At 46.8% G+C, this 20,479-nt stretch overlaps 1 long non-coding RNA gene across 1 annotated transcript in view; it reads right to left on the reverse strand.

Annotated features, from left to right (window-relative positions):
* Positions 1–551: 551 nt before the first annotated feature.
* Positions 552–20,479, reverse strand: part of LOC134956651 (uncharacterized) — an 82,810-nt gene continuing 62,882 nt past the window's right edge. Inside the window, exon 2 of the long non-coding RNA XR_010186057.1 lies at positions 552–905. This is a non-coding gene — a long non-coding RNA (uncharacterized LOC134956651). The remainder of the gene's footprint in view (positions 906–20,479) is intronic.

Consider the following 20,479-nt stretch of genomic DNA (forward strand, 5'->3'; position numbering starts at 1 on the left):
CAGGACACGGATCTGAATTGTGTCTTGATGGCACACTGTTATATATATATTTATCCTCTTTTGACTCACTCTGTCTGTCCTTTAATATTAATATATACAGGGACCCTGTATATGCCATGTCACTTCAGTCCGCCCCACTCCTCACTGTCAGACCCACAGGTATGACTTCTGCTCTTCTTGTACCTTCACCCCCCTGCTCCATTTTAATTTCCCCCCATGCTCCGCTTAATCATACGTCATAACCTACCCCTTCCGATGCTTCCCATTGGCCCCCCAAGTCGTCGTCTACACCCCCCCCCCCCCCAGGCCTGTAGTTGCTATGTCTGTCCTGTCTCGCTCACAGTGGGAGCCTTTGAAGGCCAGCGTGTGCCCCGGGTCACACCGCATGTGCATTGAGGAGACAGGACAGACCTCAGGAAATAATTATATAGGTTGTACAGTGCGTCATATTTAGGAACGAGATACCATTACTCCCCTTGTTTCCTAATACATCTGCAGCTCCTTAAGTAATATATTGCTCTGTTCCCCCTCTTTCACACCTACGCCAGGACTCACTAATGAATAACTCTTTATTTAGTAAACGTTACAGCAGGGTGTTACCCGTATATCACTTGCAATGCTGAATCCAAGTATGACCGTATCTGGAATAGATGGTATGTTGGAGATTTGTTCCCCCACAATCTTCAGCCAAACCTGAATTTGTTCCATGTTGCTGAGAGGCTTGGCGTGTACTCCCCTAAGGGTTTAGTTCTGGGGTGGGTATGTACCTTGTGTGTTTCAGCCGGAGCCCCGGAATTCTTCTCCCTTCAACTGTATATGGAAGAAGCTTCGCACGTCTACATTTTAATAAGTGCCAGCTCCCACCAGCCACGCCTCAATACCCCAGTGTAATCTGCCAGTGTCCCCTGTGGAATAAGAGAAAAATCATGTTATTGCCGTGTAATGGAGTATTTGGGGTGCGTGCCTACGTGAATTAAGCTGTATTACATTTAATTTATTTGCATGTCACGTTTTACAGTCTTTGCTTATTAGGAATGTTTTATCTTTGTTGGATTTATGTATGTTGTAGCCTATTAGTGTGCTAGGAAGGGATGCGTTCGGTATCCCGCCGGACATGTAACCAAAGCCGGAATCCTGACGCCACTCGGGAGGCCGGTGCCGGAACACCGACAACCGACATCCCAAAAGGTGAGCATCGGGGTACGGGTTAGGGTCAGGCACTGGGGGGGGATAGGGTTGGGCACTAGGGGGTTGGTAAGCTATTGCCACCCCCTCTCCCCTCCCAGGGTTAGCCATAGCCGACACCCCCAAAGGTAGGGGACGGAGGAGGGGTAGAATACTTACCCCGTCCGGTGTTGGGATCGTCAGCTTCGGGATACCGCTGTCGTCGGTCATGTGACAGCCGGCATCCCAACCGCCGGGATCACATTTTAAACCCATTAGGAACTATATATGTCTATTACAGCTATATGTTATATGACATAATAATTAGGTTCTGTAAAACAGTAATTTAGGAGACCACAAATAGGTTGAACTCGATGGACAAATTGTCTTTTTTCAACCTTAGATACTATGTTTTTTTTTGTTTTTTTTATTAAACAAAGTTTGTGTACATTGAGTCATCAAAAAACAAAGGTTTCACTATCTCACTCCCACTCAAAAAAGTCTGTATTTCGGATATTCCGTATTTCGGAATATTTGGATATGGGATACTCAACCTGTATAGGACAAGTACAGGGGAAATAAACATAGCTACATCAGCAGAGGACACTGGAATAAGTATCAGGTGGCAGAAGACTGCTGGATTTGGTGCAGTTGATTATTATTAAAGTAAGAAAAGGATAAGCACATGAGGGAAGAGGGCCCTGCCCGTGAGAGTTTACATTCTAAAGGGGAGGGGTAGACAGACAGGGGTGACACAGATGGGGTACATAAAGAGCGTGAAACAGAGTGTTAGGATGAGATTTGTCTGGGTTTGGTGAAGAAGTGGGTCTTAAGAGCCCGTTTGAAGTTTTGTAGAGAGGTGGAGAGTCTGAGAGGGAGAGGTAGGGAATTCCTGAGAAGTGGTGCAGCACGTGAAAAATCTTGGAGGTAGGAGTGGGAGGAAGTAATCCGTAGGCAGGAGAGTCAGTGTGCATTAGCAGAGCGAAGAGGACGGGTGGGAGTGTAAAGGGAGATAAGGTCAGAGATGTAAATGGGAGAGGAGTGGGTGAGGGCTTTGTAATACCCCTTTTACACCACCAGCTAGTAACACGGATTATTGCACATGAGCACGCATAACCCATGTTGCTGGCTGGTGTAAAAGGGTCGAGTGACCCGGTATTCCAACTCGGGAAGTTTGCGGGGTTGAACACGTGTTCAACCCTTCAAACTGTGCAGTATAAACGGTAGACGGGTCGATGCGACCCGGCTTCCCATTTACACTCTATGTGCGGGCGTCACTTGGACATCATGTGATCTCCAAGCGCCTCCCCCATCGCGTCACACCGGCAACATCACCAACCCGGTAATATGCCGGATTGGTGACTCCGGTGGAAAAGGGGGCAGATGCGGGTGGCAGCCGGGTAGCACCTGTGTCAGGCTCCCAGCTGCGACCCGCGACTTTGGGTCTAAAAACGGTATAAGTGAGTGTGAGAAGCTTGAAATGGATTCTGAAAGGGAAGGAGCCAGTGAAAGTCTTGTAAGAGAGGAGAGGTGGATGTAGTACGTTTGGTGAGGAAAATGAGCCGGGCAGCAGCATTGAGGATAGACTGGAGTGGAGAGAGGTATTTGTCAGGAATGCCAGTCAGGAGGAGATCACAGTAGTCCAGTCTGGAGATGACCAGTGAGTGGATAAGAGTCTTAGTAGCATCCTGGGTCAGAAAGGGTCTGATCCTGGAAATACTTTTTAGATGAAAATGACAGGTTTGTGAGAGGTGCTGAATGTGTGGTTTGAAGGAGAGGGAGGAGTCAAGGATTACTCCAAGACAGGCTAGAGGAGATAGTTGTGCCATCAATAGATAATGAGATTGTAGGAGGTGAGATTATGCGGGAGGGAGGGAAGATGATCAGCTCTGTCTTAGACATGTTAAGTTTAACAAAGCGCTGGGACATCCAGGAGGAGATAGCAGAGAGACAGTTGGAGATACGAGTGAGGAGAGCAGGGGAGAGGTCAGGGGAGGAAAGGTAGATTTGAGTGTCATCAGCATAGAGATGATATTGTAAGTCAAAAGAACTAATGAGCTTACCTAGTGAGGACGTATAGAGAGAGAAGGGAGGAGGACCAAGGACAGAACCTTGGGGTACACCTACAGTTAGTGGAAGTGAGGGGGAAGTGGAGTCATGAGAGGAGACATAGAGTGAACGGTCAGAGAGGTAGGAAGACAGCCAAGAGAGGGCAGTATCACGCAGACCAATAGAGTGAAGGATTTGCAGAAGGAGAGGGTGGTCCAGTGTCAAAAGCAGCAGAGAGATAAAGAAGAATAAGTAGAGGGTAGTGGTCCTTAGATACATGGATGTAAATAGCTTCCTATAGCAATTTTTTGGGCTTGCTGTTATGGTCTGAGCACTCACTGAATCGGTGACCCTGTCATTTCATTTCAGAGTTATGGAAATGCTATAAGGAGGTCAATACATAAAGGGTCAATAACATTTGTTTGCACTGTAAGTAGGATCATTCAGTGATATGGTATGCGGGTAGCATACTGAACCTCGGGATCCCGGCAGTCACAATACAGGTGTTGGGATACCGGCGAGGTACTGTAGGTGAATCCCCCTGTATGGGTGTCCATGACGCCCATAGGGGCTTAGTTGCGCTCGCCTCCCTGCCACCATTCGACCACTTGGGATGTCGTATACTGACATTCAGCATCCCATGCGGCGGTCAAGCATACCAATCCCAGTGATACAGTAAGTGTCACCAGTAAACTCAAACAGTAGCCTCTGTCGTTGGTCCCTGCACCACATTATCTCTGGTAGCAGATTCCCCAGCAGTGAAAACTGACCATCAAATGCCCTTTAAACTGTTAGGCATGCATAAGGATTAATGTATTATTCTAATTTCTGACATTGTTTAGAATATATTTCTAAAGTTTTGTTGCATAGAAACATTCTATAAACATCAGTTATTTTGCTTTAATATATATATATATATACACATACACACACACACACACACACATATATATATATATATATATATATATGTATATATAAAAACAATGATCAGACATTTGCTCATCTCATATCGTATTGTCCTGTCCTAATAATTGCAGCTGTGTTTTGCACAATCTGGAAATGCCGTGATGTTACAGAGTGGTTTGGTGGAATTACTGGGAAGGAGTTAGTCCTATAACAGATAGAGCGCACAGAACAGCCTTGCAACTGATTAATGTTTGCTATGAGAAGCAGGAAGAGACGTCATCCCTCTTACACTTGCCTGACTACTCGCTCTTTGATAAATGGCCCCCTGTAATGCGGGACGCACTGCAGAGAGAAATACACAGATAGTAATATTATTTCTCAGGTCACATGGAAATATGAAAGATTAATTGTGAGAATCCATTATCCCCCCCCCCCCCCCACGGAAGACCGCTATACATCACTGGACCGGACTGAGCCATCGTTATATACCATACTCAAGATAACTTTTTGCATAGTGTTACATTATTTTGCGAGTTGTCCCTTTTTGTTTTGTCATTGCATTTCATCAATACTTTTTTTTTAATCTTGAAAAAAGAAAAAGAAAAATATATGATGCAGGACACAGCAGAAAAATTATGAACGTACAAAATTAAGTCAAAATAACCAGAAACTATTACTGGTGTTTAGTTAAAGCAGCAATTCTATAAAGTTTTTTTCCCCCTCTTTGTTTAAAGAGCAAGTTAAGTACCGTGTAATCATGCATCTTTTTAGCTATCCTCTTCTAAATCATTAACTCTTTTTCAAATTATCCCTGGTTGGCAAACAACAATGGCTGCCAGAGACAGCTACAGACTCAGTCAGTCTGCAACAGTCAAATACAGTCTCACAACTCTTATCGGGGGTAATTCAGATCTGATCGCTGGGTTGCGTTTTTTGCAGTCCTGCAATCAGATAGTCGCCGCCTACAGGGGGAGGGCTAAAGCCTATGCAAGTGTGCATTCGCTTCTTTAGCAGAGTTGTACAAACATCAGTTTGTGCACAGCCCACGACTTACTCAGCCGCTGCAATGGATTCCTGGTGATCAGGGCCGGAGCTGATGTCAGACACCCTCCCTCCAAACTCCTGAGCCCACCTGCGTTTTTCCAGACACTCCTGCAAAACGGTCAGTTGACACCCACAAACGGCCACTTCCTGTCAATCACCTTGCGATCGCCTGTGCGATCGGTAGTTTCGCATCATCCCGTCGCTAGGCACCGATGCCCGGTGCTGTTGTGCAACGCTCCGACGCATTGCGGTGCGTACGCATGCGCAGTTCAGATCTGATTGCCGGCTGTGCGAAAACGCACAGCAGTGATCAGGTCTGAATTACTCCCATCATGTCATGTGATGGCAAAGGCAGGAGAAGAAAGATGGCACAGTGCAGAGAGAGCTCAGAGGGGCATTCCAAAGCCTCTCTGCTCACTACATCATGTGTCATGTGACTTGTTGCAGTCTGAAAAATAAACACACGGATAATGGTAATTACAAAGCTGCTTCTTATGGCCTGCCACAAAGAACAAAGATGAGGTTGTTCTTCAAGTCCCATTTGAACTAACATATCTTTATAGCCCACCTACCCTCCTAACCCTAACCAAATGATCAGGTCTTTGTTGTTCTTTTTTTATTTTGTTATTTTTGTGATAATTCTAGTTATTTAACGCTGGATGAGATATTTCTTGTATTGTCTTTATATGACTTTAATTTGCCCTTTTATACTGATATTTTTTTCATCAGAACAGAGGTCCTCAAGGCACCCCAAAGGTCTAGGTTTTATGTCATGTTTGGCCACAGGTGACTGAATTAGCACCTCATGGATACTCCCAAAACCTGAACTGTTGGGGTGCCTTGAGAACCACGTTTGAAGACCTCTGTATAAGAATATTCTTGTTTTGATGTCATCTCTGTCAATCGTCAATAAAAATATATTTAAAAAAATTAAGTCACATATTTAGTATTTACTCTTCTGTAAGAAAATAAAAATCTATAGGAGAAATTTTATTAAAATTTGAAAAACGATTCTTCGGAAACTCTGAAACACCAGATAGTAATCACTCTTTTATTAACATTAATTGATAGTTTCGGCCAAACTAAATGCATTGAGTGACCTATTTCCCAAATTTAGGAGCTACTGCCTGAAGGCTCAAATGAATGAATTTAGGAAAATGTGTGAAATGTACTAATTTCATCTAATTGCATCTCTTGGTACTTTTTCTCTCTCCACTTTATCTCTATCCAAAGTAAAATACCCCCCCCCCCACTATGATATGCGGTTGACACACTGTGACACGACGTTACTCTGTTACAAGACCCTTTTGTTAGTATTCGCTCTCTAATCAGTGAAAGACAGATACATACAGTGATCTTTCCTTCACACGCTAGCCGAGACACCAATGCCTGAGAAAGAATCATAATTAACTTTCATTAACTCTCATTAAATCATTATTTTCCAGCGTTTGACCTTATCATCTTCATTTCCCCACCCTCGTAACAGATATCTGGTTGTGCCGTACGCACGGGTTATTCTCTGGATGGGTCACAGCAAATGAACTTTATAATAATTATGAGGCTGATAGATTGTAAAACAAGGAAAATATTTGCAGACATATGAATTAAAAAAGATAAAAAAATGAGAATGTAGTAAAGCAAATAAGACTGCCATATCATATATATTAAACGGCTGTGTGATGAGTGCACTGGCAGGAACAATGTAAGTCTAGAACCGGGTACACACTGGAGGGGCGGCCAATCGGGCCGGTACACACTGGAAAGATTTAATGAAGGATGGAATGATCACCGTTCCGATCTTCATTTGCATAACACAGGTCGTTATCGTCATCTGGTTGGTCATGCAACAGGGCCAACGAACGTCTGTCGCTTACGACCGTGGGAACGCGCAAATCACACGTGCACATTGAGCGATGTAGTTGATTTGTCATTGCGAAACGGCAAACCGGTCCGACATTGCTCCAATGCCTACCTGGCATAATGCTGGGTACACCCCTGGCCGACAGACCGTCCGTTTATCCGATCCGCGCCGCCCTATCTGACGATTGGTAAGTGCATACACATTTAACAATCGTCTGCCCGATGTGTCGTGCCTGATGTCACAACTGGGTGGACATGTTGAGATGTCAGTCACCGGCGGCCCCTGCAGCAAGAGTACGCCCATACACACAGCCAGATGTTCTGATCTATCTGCAGATATATCGACCGTTGACTGTGCTGCAGTGCCGACACTATATGTATGTGAATGACAGCCCTATAAAGGTGCAAACAAAAATCAGCGAGTTTGGAGGCACAGTTAGGGAGGTGTATAACCGCACTTAATTGCGCTGCAAGGGGACTCGCGGCTAATGGGATCGGGTCCAAAATGTCAACATGTTCAAAATGTCGACAGGTATGTAATGTCGATACCCAATTTTCATCCTAACCTTAAACCTTAACTCTAAAATTTCTACTGTCGACATTTTGATTTAATGTGTTGACATTTCATGTGTCAATATTTTGGGTGCCGGCATTGTGGCAGTTGACATTAGGGTGTCAACCTTTTGACTGTTGACACAGTGTTAGTTTAATGATTACACGCCAGTTTATCCCATGCAGGGGCACCAAGAGGGAAGGAGGGGTGCACAAGTTACCCAGGCTGTGGGGGGCGGGAGTGCCGGGGATACATAACGACGGCCCCCCGCAATGCCACAACCACGAACCCCACTGCATGCGCATCATAGGATTGTACACCATGTGTCGCTAAGCACCAGTACCTGAGCCAGGGCCGGCTCCAGGCATACTAGCACCCTGAGCGAGAAAATGTAAAAGCGCCCCCCAACCCCTATGCGCGCGCCGAAGGCGCGCGCGCTTCGGGAAAAGTGGGCGTGGCCTCCTGGGAAAGTGGGTGTGGCCTCGTAACTTCATATTATTAAACTATAAATAAATATATTTTTTCACACCCCCTCTATGCACACAATTAGCAGCCTTATGCAGAACAGCCACAGTAGTGTTCCTTACACACAATGTCTCCAGTGTAGTGCCAGCTACACATGACATGCCCCGCAGCAGTGCCAGCAACACATGACATGCCCCGCAGCAGTGCCAGCTACACATGACATGCCCCGCAGCAGTGCCAGCTACACACAATAGACCCCCAGCAGTGCCAACTACACATGATAGTGTTCACGTTTTAGGGCAGGGTGCTGATCACAAGGAGGGCACATTTTTAAGTAAGGAGGGCAAAATGATGTACATACTGTAATGCTTGGTGCTCCTCCACCCACATGCTGAAGCAGGGACAGTGCGCGCCGAAGGCGCGCAGCAAAAATTTAGGGGCGTTGCTTCGTGGGGAAGGTGCATGACCACAGAATAGTGGCAATTCGCATTACACCACATAGTAGTGCAGCTAATACACTTTGCACCAGGTAGAACCTCCTATACACTTTGCGCCAGGCAGAGCACGTTAGACACTTTGCGCCAGGCAGAGCACGATAGACACTTTGCGCCAGGCAGCGCACGATAGACACTTTGCGCCAGGCAGCGCACGATAGACACATTGCCTAGCCACAGACGCCTAGTAGATACACTACATGATATGCCCCCCAGCAGTGCCAGCTACATGTGACATGCCCCCCAGCAGTGCCAGCTACACGTGACATACCCCCAGCAGTGCCAGCTACACGTGACATGCCCCCCAGCAGTGCCAGATACATAAATGGCCACACAGTGCAGATATGCCCCCAGTGCCAGATACATAAATGCCCCCACAATGCCAGATACATAAATGACCACACAATGCCAGATACATAAGTGCCCCCACAGTGCCAGATGCATCAATGACCCCACAGTGCCAGATACATAAGTGCCAGATCCATAAATGCCCCCAGTGCCACAAAACATAAATGCCCCCACAGTGCCAGATAAATAAATGCCCGCCGTGCCACAAAACATAAAAGCCCCCACAGTGCAGATATGCCCCCACAGTGCCAGATACATAAATGCCCCCAGTGCCAGAAACATAAATGCCCCCACAGTGCCAGAAACATAAATGCCCCCACAGTGCAGATATGCCCCCACAGTGCCAGAAACATAATGCCCCCACTGTGCCAGAAACATAATGCCCCCACAGTGCAGATATGCCCCCACAGTACCAGAAAAATAATGCCCCCACAGTGCAGATATGCCCCCACAGTGCCAGAAAAATAATGCCCCCACAGTGCAGATATGCCCCCACAGTGCCAGAAAAATAATGCCCCCACAGTGCAGATATGCCCCCACAGTGCCAGAAAAATAATGCCCCCACAGTGCAGATATGCCCCCACAGTGCCAGAAAAATAATGCCCCCACAGTGCCAGAAAAATAATGCCCCCACAGTGCAGATATGCCCCCACAGTGCCAGAAAAATAATGCCCCCACAGTGCAGATATGCCCCCACAGTGCAGATATGCCCCCACAGTGCCAGAAAAATAATGCCCCCACAGTGCAGATATGCCCCCACAGTGCCAGAAAAATAATGCCCCCACAGTGCAGATATGCCCCCACAGTGCCAGAAAAATAATGCCCCCACAGTGCCAGAAAAATAATGCCCCCACAGTGCAGATATGCCCCCACAGTGCCAGAAAAATAATGCCCCCACAGTGCAGATATGCCCCCACAGTGCCAGAAAAATAATGCCCCCACAGTGCAGATATGCCCCCACAGTGCCAGAAAAATAATGCCCCCACAGTGCCGGAAAAATAATGCCCCCACAGTGCCAGAAAAATAATGCCCCCACAGTGCCAGAAACATAAACGGCCCCACACAGTGCCAGACAGATTTTAACTTACCTGTCACTGACACTGCGGTGCTGCTGGGAGCCGGGAATACTGCTGTGGGCGCGGGCGGGCCGCGGACGGAGGATCGAAACTGTCTGCACGCTATGCACGCTGCGCGGCGCCGGCGTCCAACGTCAGACGCCGGCGCCGCACAGCGCGCTGCATAGCGCACACAAGCGGCCGGGAGTGGGACACACAGAGGCTGGCTCCAGGCAGGAATATGGCGGCCGCAGCGTGCGGCGCCCTGTAAGAGTGGCGCCCCGCGCGGCCGCTCTAGTCGAACATGCCTGGAGCCGGCCCTGACCTGAGCCCACCTGATCGGCGGCCCTGATCCAATGTCAATCTACCCTTACACCCATGTACTGTTATATTTGAATTATTAGGGCACTGGCAAATTATGAAGAGTCGCCCATACTGGAAGCCTCAGTCTGTCCACAATTCAGCAAACCAGTCTGTAGAAGTGCAGCCACGTTCTCCGTGCAGCGTTGGCTGTTTGCTAGGGAGAGCAGAGGTAAAATGTGGCGTGATTCCCGATAATGCCAGCACTGAGACTCATTATCTCGCAGGCTGCTCTTAAGTGAGTAAATAGCAGAGCAATATCTGAGTAAACTTGTTAAGAATGAGATCACAATAGGGAAAGGAAGGAAAATATTCTTCTGATTGTAGCGTACAACAGCCAGGAGTTACTGCAGTGTGCTGCTCAGCAGCCAGGCATTACGGAAAGGTTCCGTGCTTATATAACAGTTCCTAGAGACAGGATCGGTATAAAATACCTCCAATCAAAATCCCAACGGTCGAAATCCCAACAGCAATTGACCGACGGTCAAAATCCCGACAAGGTCAAAATCCCGACATGGACAAAATACCGACATTTAAAATACCGACAAGGTCAAAATACTGACATGTAAAATGCCGACAGGTCAAAATACTGACATGCATTTTTCATTGGTTTTTGTGTGTATGTCGACATAGGTCAACATGGACACCATATAAGTGTGCCGCTGCGCTCGCCATGCTTCGGGCACACTATTATAATCCATCTCCAGGTCCACTGGGGTGGTAAAGTATGAACAAGTCGGTTTCAATGAAAAAATCATGAAAAAATCATGTCGCATTTTGAGCTGTCGGCATTTTACATGTCAGTATTTTGACGTTGTCTGTATTTTAAATGTCGGTATTTTGTCCATGTCGGGATTTTGACCTTGTCTAGATTTTGACCGTCGGTCAATTGTTGTCGGGATTTCGACTGTCGGGATTTTGATTGGAGGTAAATTGACTGCATCCCCTAAAGACATGGGGGGTCATTCGGAGTTGATCGTAGCTGTGCTAAATTTAGCACAGCTACGATAAGTTACTCAGACATGCGGGGATACACCCAGCACAGGGCTAGTCCGCCCCGCATGTCAGTGCCGGCTTCCCCCACAGAAGTGCAAAGGCATCGCACAGCGGTGATGCCTTTGCACTTCAAGAGTAGCTCCCGGCGCAGCTTTAGCGTGCTGACCGGGAGCTACTCATCGTTCCCCGGCCTGCAGCGGCTGCGTGTGACATCACGCAGCCGCTGCGGCCCGCACCCCGTTCGGTCCGGCCACTCCTGCGTTGGCCGGACCGCTCCCTCCCGCCCATCGATCGCCTCTGCCTGTCAATCAGGCAGAGGCGATCGCAGCCCTGCTACGGCCTTCAGCCGTCTGGCATGCGCCTGCGCACTACGGCGTCGGCGCATGCGCAGTAGGGACCCGTTCGCTCGGCTTCGACAAAAAGCAGTGATCGAACGGGTCAGAATGACCCCCATGAGCCCATTCCCATGAAGTGACAATAAACCCAATAGGAGAATATCAGACGTCATAAAAGGGTTCTATGACCATATAAGGACAGAAGGGCTTCTATTCCGAGCACGGTATCTTGGGTGACCTATTATTTTCTGCTATTTCACAGGAGGGGAATAATCTATACAGGTTGAGTATCCCATATCAAATATTCCGAAATATGGAATATTCCGAAATACGGTATTTTTTGAGTGAGAGTGAGATAGTGAAACCTTTGTTTTCTGATGGCTCAATGTACACAAACTTTGTTCAGTACACAAAGTTATTAAAAATATTGTATTAAATGACCTTCAGGCTGTGTGTATAAGGTGTATATGAAACACAGATGAATTGTGTGTATGTACACACACTTTGTTTAATGCACAAAGTTATTAAAAATATTAGCTAAAATTACCTTCAGGCTGTGTGTATAAGGTGTATATGAAACATAAATGCATTCTGTGCTTAGACTTGGGTCCCATCGCCATGATATCTCATTATGGTATGCAATTATTCCAAAATACGGAAAAATTCGATCTCCAAAATACTTCTGGTCCCAAGCATTTTGGATATGGGATACTCAACCTGTATATATATACTAAAAGTGAAAATATGTATGTATGTTTGTTCTTCATAGGCTCCTACTTGGCTTGATGGATCTGGACCATACTTAGTACACATACCCATCATTATTCAACTTAAAATACTGGCAGGGTTTAAACGAAAAAAAAAAATCCATCCGATTCGGGGGCCACGGCCACATATATATCTTATATATAAAATTAATTGGTCTGTTCTTTTTTTTTTTTGTCTGTTTGGTTATGCATTTGGACACCCCTGCACCAATTAGAATGAAACCAACGTGAGGTGGTCCAGTTGGATCCTGCCCAGGTTTTAGGGAGGCTAGGGTCCCGGTCGGACTTCCCATTGGTGTACGCTGGGCAGAACTTTGACCCAGAGAGCCCGTTCTGGGCTTTCCACTGGACGTATTTGGCAGAAAACTTCAGAGTGGTAACATTGGATCCCAGAAGACATACTAGGGGGTTGGGGTTGGTTGGACCTCACGGTGGAATGCGCCAGGCAGAACTTCTACTGGATGGATGTAGATGAAAACTTTAATGACCTGAAATAACTGACTGAAATAACCATAAATCAATGGGTATCTGGACTCCAGGTCGACAACAAAAAGGTCAACACACCTTAGGTCGCCGCCAATTGGGCGACATGCCTTAGGTCGACATGGACAAAAGGTCGACATGGAAAAAGGTCGTCAAGAACAAGGTCGACATGGAAAAAGGTCGACGTGAGTTTTTCACAATTTTTTTCTTTTTTGGAACCTTTTCATACTTAACGATCCAGGTGGACTACGATTGGAACGGTAATCTGTGCCGAGCGAAGTGGAGCGGAGCGAAGGCACCATGCCCGAAGCATGGCGAGCGAAGCATAGGCATTTATGGGAAGTTGTGAACTGGTCTATGTCAGTTTGTACTTATGCAAGTTATTTGTTCTGTCCCCTTTGATTTGGGCAGTGGAACCCTTGTTGTGCCTTATAAATAATAGATAATGAACATAATTGTCTCAACCTCAACCCTTTGCATTAGAGACTAAGGGGTATATTCAAGTAAGGTCGGATCCATTCCGACACGCATTTGTCGGAATGGATCAGACAACCCCTATTCAATCCCACCTCAATTCGACTTTAAAAAAGTTGAATTGAGATGAGGGACCGGAGAGGGGGGAGAGCCGCGGGCAGACGGGGGACAGCTACGGGCATCGGGGGACAGCAGCACTGCAGGAGGATGTCCCACAGCCGCCAGACCTCACGGCAGCGTGCACCTGGCTCCAGCAAGCGTGACCTCACTTGCTGGAGCCGGGTGGACACTGCCATGAGCAGCGGCTATGACACATCCTCCTGCAGCGCTGTGCTGTAGCGCGGCTCTTCCCCGTCTGCCCGCGGCTCTCCCGCATCTGCCCTCTGCTCTCCCTCCTCTCAGGTCCCTCATCTCAGTTCGACTTTTTTTTAAGTTGAACTGAGATGGTCGGAAATGGGGCCAAAACCAGTCAAATTTGGCCCCGTTTCCCTCAGGAGTACGCAAATCGGCAGCTATACCGCCAATTCACGTACTATTCGAATTCCCCGACTTGTCGAATAAAAATGCTGGGGACTGAATAGGTAGGAACCCCTTCTGACCTGAAAAAGTCGAAAACTGCCGTCTTTTCGACAAGATGGCAATTTAGACCTTAATTGAATATACCCCCATGTAACCCATAACAATCTCATCTGCTCCATGCACTTACCTGTAAGAACACTGAAAGTGCACCTGTACAAAGATGAGTGATGTCACAAAAAAGCATTTGTGCTACGTTTCCACTAGAGATGTGCACTTGAAATTTTTCGGGTTTTGTGTTTTGGTTTTGGGTTCGGTTCCGCGGCCGTGTTTTGGGTTCGACCGCGTTTTGGCAAAACCTCACCGAATTTTTTTTGTCGGATTCGGGTGTGTTTTGGATTTGGGTGTTTTTTTCAAAAAACCCTAAAAAACAGCTTAAATCATAGAATTTGGGGGTCATTTTGATCCCAAAGTATTATTAACCTCAAAAACCATAATTTCCACTCATTTTCAGTCTATTCTGAACACCTCACACCTCACAATATTATTTTTAGTCCTAAAATTTGCACCGAGGTCGCTGGATGACTAAGCTAAGCGACCCTAGTGGCCGACACAAACACCTGGCCCATCTAGGAGTGGCACTGCAGTGTCACGCAGGATGGCCCTTCCAAAAAACACTCCCCAAACAGCATATGACGCAAAGAAAAAAAGAGGCGCAATGAGGTAGCTGTGTGAGTAAGCTAAGCGACCCTAGTGGCCGACACAAACACCTGGCCCATCTAGGAGTGGCACTGCAGTGTCACGCAGGATGGCCCTTCCAAAAAACACTCCCCAAACAGCACATGACGCAAAGAAAAAAAGAGGCGCAATGAGGTAGCTGTGTGAGTAAGATAAGCGACCCTAGTGGCCGACACAAACACCTGGCCCATCTAGGAGTGGCACTGCAGTGTCACGCAGGATGGCCCTTCAAAAAAATACTCCCCAAACAGCACATGACGCAAAGAAAAATTAAAGAAAAAAGAGGTGCAAGATGGAATTGTCCTTGGGCCCTCCCACCCACCCTTATGTTGTATAAACAGGACATGCACACTTTAACCAACCCATCATTTCAGTGACAGGGTCTGCCACACGACTGTGACTGAAATGACGGGTTGGTTTGGACCCCCACCAAAAAAGAAGCAATTAATCTCTCCTTGCACAAACTGGCTCTACAGAGGCAAGATGTCCACCTCATCATCATCCTCCGATATATCACCGTGTACATCCCCCTCCTCACAGATTATCAATTTGTCCCCACTGGAATCCACCATCTCAGCTCCCTGTGTACTTTGTGGAGGCAATTGCTGCTGGTCAATGTCTCCACGGAGGAATTGATTATAATTCATTTTAATGAACATCATCTTCTCCACATTTTCTGGAAGTAACCTCGTACGCCGATTGCTGACAAGGTGAGCGGCGGCACTAAACACTCTTTCGGAGTACACACTTGTGGGAGGGCAACTTAGGTAGAATAAAGCCAGTTTGTGCAAGGGCCTCCAAATTGCCTCTTTTTCCTGCCAGTATAAGTACGGACTGTCTGACATGCCTACTTGGATGCGGTCACTCATATAATCCTCCACCATTCTTTCAATGGGGAGAGAATCATATGCAGTGCCAGTAGACGACATGTCCGTAATCGTTGTCAGGTCCTTCAGTCCGGACCAGATGTCAGCATCAGCAGTCGCTCCAGACTGCCCTGCATCACCGCCAGCGGGTGGGCTCGGAATTCTGAGCCTTTTCCTCGCACCCCCAGTTGCGGGAGAATGTGAAGGAGGAGATGTTGACAGGTCGCGTTCCGCTTGACTTGACAATTTTCTCACCAGCAGGTCTTTGAACCCCAGCAGACTTGTGTCTGCCGGAAAGAGAGATCCAAGGTAGGTTTTAAATCTAGGATCGAGCACGGTGGCCAAAATGTAGTGCTCTGATTTCAACAGATTGACCACCCGTGAATCCTTGTTAAGCGAATTAAGGGCTCCATCCACAAGTCCCACATGCCTAGCGGAATCGCTCTGTGTTAGCTCCTCCTTCAATGTCTCCAGCTTCTTCTGCAAAAGCCTGATGAGGGGAATGACCTGACTCAGGCTGGCAGTGTCTGAACTGACTTCACGTGTGGCAAGTTCAAAGGGCAGCAGAACCTTGCACAACGTTGAAATCATTCTCCACTGCGCTTGAGACAGGTGCATTCCACCTCCTATATCGTGCTCAATTGTATAGGCTTGAATGGCCTTTTGCTGCTCCTCCAACCTCTGAAGCATATATAGGGTTGAATTCCACCTCGTTACCACTTCTTGCTTCAGATGATGGCAGGGCAGGTTCAGGCGTTTTTGGTGGTGCTCCAGTCTTCTGTACGTGGTGCCTGTACGCCGAAAGTGTCCCGCAATTCTTCTGGCCACCGACAGCATCTCTTGCACGCCCCTCTCGTTTTTTAAATAATTCTGCACCACCAAATTCAAGGTATGTGCAAAACATGGGACGTGCTGGAATTTGCCCATATTTAATGCACACACAATATTGCTGGCGCTGTCCGATGCCACAAATCCACAGGAGAGTCCAATTGGGGTAAGCCATTCCGCGATTGCCGTAAGAGGTTTTCAGCTGTGTGCGTATTCTGGAAACCGGTGATACAAAGCGTAGCCTGCCTAGGAAAGAGTTGGCGTTTGCGAGATGCTGCTACTGGTGCCGCCGCTGCTGTTCTTGCGGCGGGAGTCCATACATCTACCCAGTGGGCTGTCACAGTCATATAGTCCTGACCCTGCCCTGCTCCACTTGTCCACATGTCCGTGGTTAAGTGGACATTGGGTACAGCTGCATTTTTTAGGACACTGGTGACTCTTTTTCTGAGGTCTGTGTACATTTTCGGTATCGCCTGCCTAGAGAAATGGAACCTAGATGGTATTTGGTACCGGGGACACAGTACCTCCAACAAGTCTCTAGTTGCCTCTGCAGTAATGATGGATACCGGAACCACGTTTCTCACCACCCAGGATGCCAAGGCCTCAGTTATCCGCTTTGCAGCAGGATGACTGCTGTGATATTTCATCTTCCTCGCAAAGGACTGTTGGACAGTCAAATGCTTGGTGGAAGTAGTAAAAGTGGGCTTACGACTTCCCCTCTGGGATGACCATCGACTCCCAGCAGCAACAACAGCAGCGCCAGCAGCAGTAGGCGTTACACGCAAGGATGCATCGGAGGAATCCCAGGCAGGAGAGGACTCGTCAGAATTGCCAGTGACATGGCCTGCAGGACTATTGGCATTCCTGGGGAAGGAGGAAATTGACACTGAGGGAGTTGGTGGGGTGGTTTGCGTGAGCTTGGTTAAAAGAGGAAGGGATTTACTGGTCAGTGGACTGCTTCCGCTGTCGCCCAAAGTTTTTGAACTTGTCACTGACTTATTATGAATGCGCTGCAGGTGACGTATAAGGGAGGATGTTCCGAGGTGGTTAACGTCCTTACCCCTACTTATTACAGCTTGACAAAGGCAACACACGGCTTGACAAATGTTGTCCGCATTTCTGTTGAAATACTTCCACACCGAAGAGCTGATTTTTTTGGTATTTTCACCAGGCATGTCAACGGCCCTATTCCTCCCACGGACAACAGGTGTCTCCCCGGGTGCCTGACTTAAACAAACCACCTCACCATCAGAATCCTCCTTGTCAATTTCCTCCCCAGCGCCAGCAACACCCATATCCTCCTCATCCTGGTGTACTTCAACACTGACATCTTCAATCTGACTATCAGGAACTGGACTGCGGGTGCTCCTTCCAGCACTTGCAGGGGGCGTGCAAATGGTGGAAGGCGCATGCTCTTCACGTCCAGTGTTGGGAAGGTCAGGCATCGCAACCGACACAATTGGACTCTCCTTGTGGATTTGGGATTTCGAAGAAAGCACAGTTCTTTGCTGTGCTTTTGCCAGCTTGAGTCTTTTCATTTTTCTAGAGAGAGGCTGAGTGCTTCCATCCTCATGTGAAGCTGAACCACTAGCCATGAACATAGGCCAGGGCCTCAGCCGTTCCTTGCCACTCCGTGTGGTAAATGGCATATTGGCAAGTTTACGCTTCTCCTCCGACAATTTTATTTTAGATTTTTGAGTCCTTTTTTTACTGATATTTGGTGTTTTGGATTTTACATGCTCTGTACTATGACATTGGGCATCGGCCTTGGCAGACGACGTTGCTGGCATTTCATTGTCTCGGCCATGACTAGTGGCAGCAGCTTCAGCACGAGGTGGAAGTCGATCTTGATCTTTCCCTATTTTTGGAACCTCAACATTTTTGTTCTCCACATTTTAATAGGCACAACTAAAAGGCACCTCAGGTAAACAATGGAGATGGATGGATACTAGTATACTTATGGATGACGAGCGACTGCCGGCACAGAGGTAGCTACAGCCGTGGACTACCGTACTGTGTCTGCTGCTAATATAGACTGGATGATAATGAGATAAAATTAAAATATATATATATATCACACTAGTACTGCAGCCGGACAGGTATATATTATGTAATGACGGACCTGCTGGACACTGTCTGTCAGCACTGCAGACTCCTAAAGTAAGCTACTAGTATCAAGAAGATAGAAAAAAAAAAAAACCACGGGTAGGTGGTATACAATTATGGATGGACGAGCGACTGCCGACACAGAGGTAGCTACAGCCGTGGACTACCGTACTGTGTCTGCTGCTAATATAGACTGGATGATAATGAGATAAAATTAAAATATATATATATATCACACTAGTACTGCAGCCGGACAGGTATATATTATGTAATGACGGACCTGCTGGACACTGTCTGTCAGACTCAGCACTGCAGACTCCTAAAGTAAGCTACTAGTATCAAGAAGATAGAAAAAAAAAAAAAACACGGGTAGGTGGTATACAATTATGGATGGACGAGCGACTGCCGACACAGAGGTAGCTACAGCCGTGGACTACCGTACTGTGTCTGCTGCTAATATAGACTGGATGATAATGAGATAAAATTAAAATATATATATATATCACACTAGTACTGCAGCCGGACAGGTATATATTATGGACCTTAAGAAAAAATGGGGACTACATCAACTGCGCACAATAACCAATAGTCTCTCGATACTAAGAAGTGAGTCAGTTCAAGGATTGTAGGGTCTTCTTAAGACTTCCTTTTCTTATTCCAATGGGTTAGAATCCTCTTTGTAAACTTGTTCCAATGTCCCTCAAAAAGAAGAAGACAGGAGAGCGATATCGTGTAGTACGTCCCAGATTCAAAAGAGGGGAAGTTGTTCTAGGATTTCATAGTTTGACGAATAAATTTCGTACCGTACTCACGTCTAGAAGGAAGTTCTTTCCACATGTAAAGGTTTCTTTATAGGTCCAGATTCCTCCTGGCCGAGCAAATGGATGTTCCAGAACTTCTTTTGGTTTCTCCCCAAACGATGACTCAGAGCGGGAAATATGGGAGAAAGTAGTCGAATTAATAGACCACAACTGTAGTCTATTATCTCAATTGAAATTTATAGACGGAAGGGTTAGCCAGCTTACCGTACTTACACTATACATGTGTAAAAAGGCACATAAAGGTATCTTTAACTGTGATTAATTGCCTGACCATTCACTCAGTGTTAAGAATATCAATGGGTAAGCGTACCCCACTTACGATCTTCCACTTGTTGTCTCTCACGTAGCGGTTTCTTTCTCCACCTCCTTCTCAGAAGGTATATATTATGTAATGACGGACCTGCTGGACACTGTCTGTCAGACTCAGCACTGCAGACTCCTAAAGTAAGCTACTAGTATCAAGAAGATAGAAAAAAAAAAAAAACACGGGTAGGTGGTATACAATTATGGATGGACGAGCGACTGCCGACACAGAGGTAGCTACAGCCGTGGACTACCGTACTGTGTCTGCTGCTAATATAGACTGGATGATAATGAGATAAAATTAAAATATATATATATCACACTAGTACTGCAGCCGGACAGGTATATATTATGTAATGACGGACCTGCTGGACACTGTCTGCAGAATGCGTTTATAAAAACACCACACGACGAGTGTTTAACTTTTTCAGGCAGACAATCACAATATACTGGTGGTCAGCAGACAATCACAATACTGGTGGTCAGTGGTCACTGGTCAGTCACACTGGCAGTGGCACTCTGGCAGCAAAAGTGTGCACTGTACTTAAAATATGTACTCCTGCTATAACTGCTCCCCAGTCTCCCCCACAATTAAGCTGTGTGAGCAGTGAGCACAGTCAGATAATGATATACAGTATTACATATGATGCAGCACACTGGGCTGAGCACAGATATGGTATGTGACTGTGTCACACTGTGTATCGTTTTTTTTCAGGCAGAGAACGGATTAATTAAACTGGTGGTCACTGGTCACACTATCAGCAGCAAGTAGTACTCCTCCTAATAATATGCTCCCCAAAATTTGTGTCTCTCTCTAGTACTCTAGTCTAAACGGAGAGGACGCCAGCCACGTCCTCTCCCTATCAATCTCAATGCACGTGTGAAAATGGCGGCGACGCGCGGCTCCTTATATAGAATCCGAGTCTCGCGATAGCATACGAGCCT

Source organism: Pseudophryne corroboree, chromosome 9, assembly GCF_028390025.1.
Source record: "Pseudophryne corroboree isolate aPseCor3 chromosome 9, aPseCor3.hap2, whole genome shotgun sequence".
NCBI classification, from domain to species: domain Eukaryota; kingdom Metazoa; phylum Chordata; class Amphibia; order Anura; family Myobatrachidae; genus Pseudophryne; species Pseudophryne corroboree.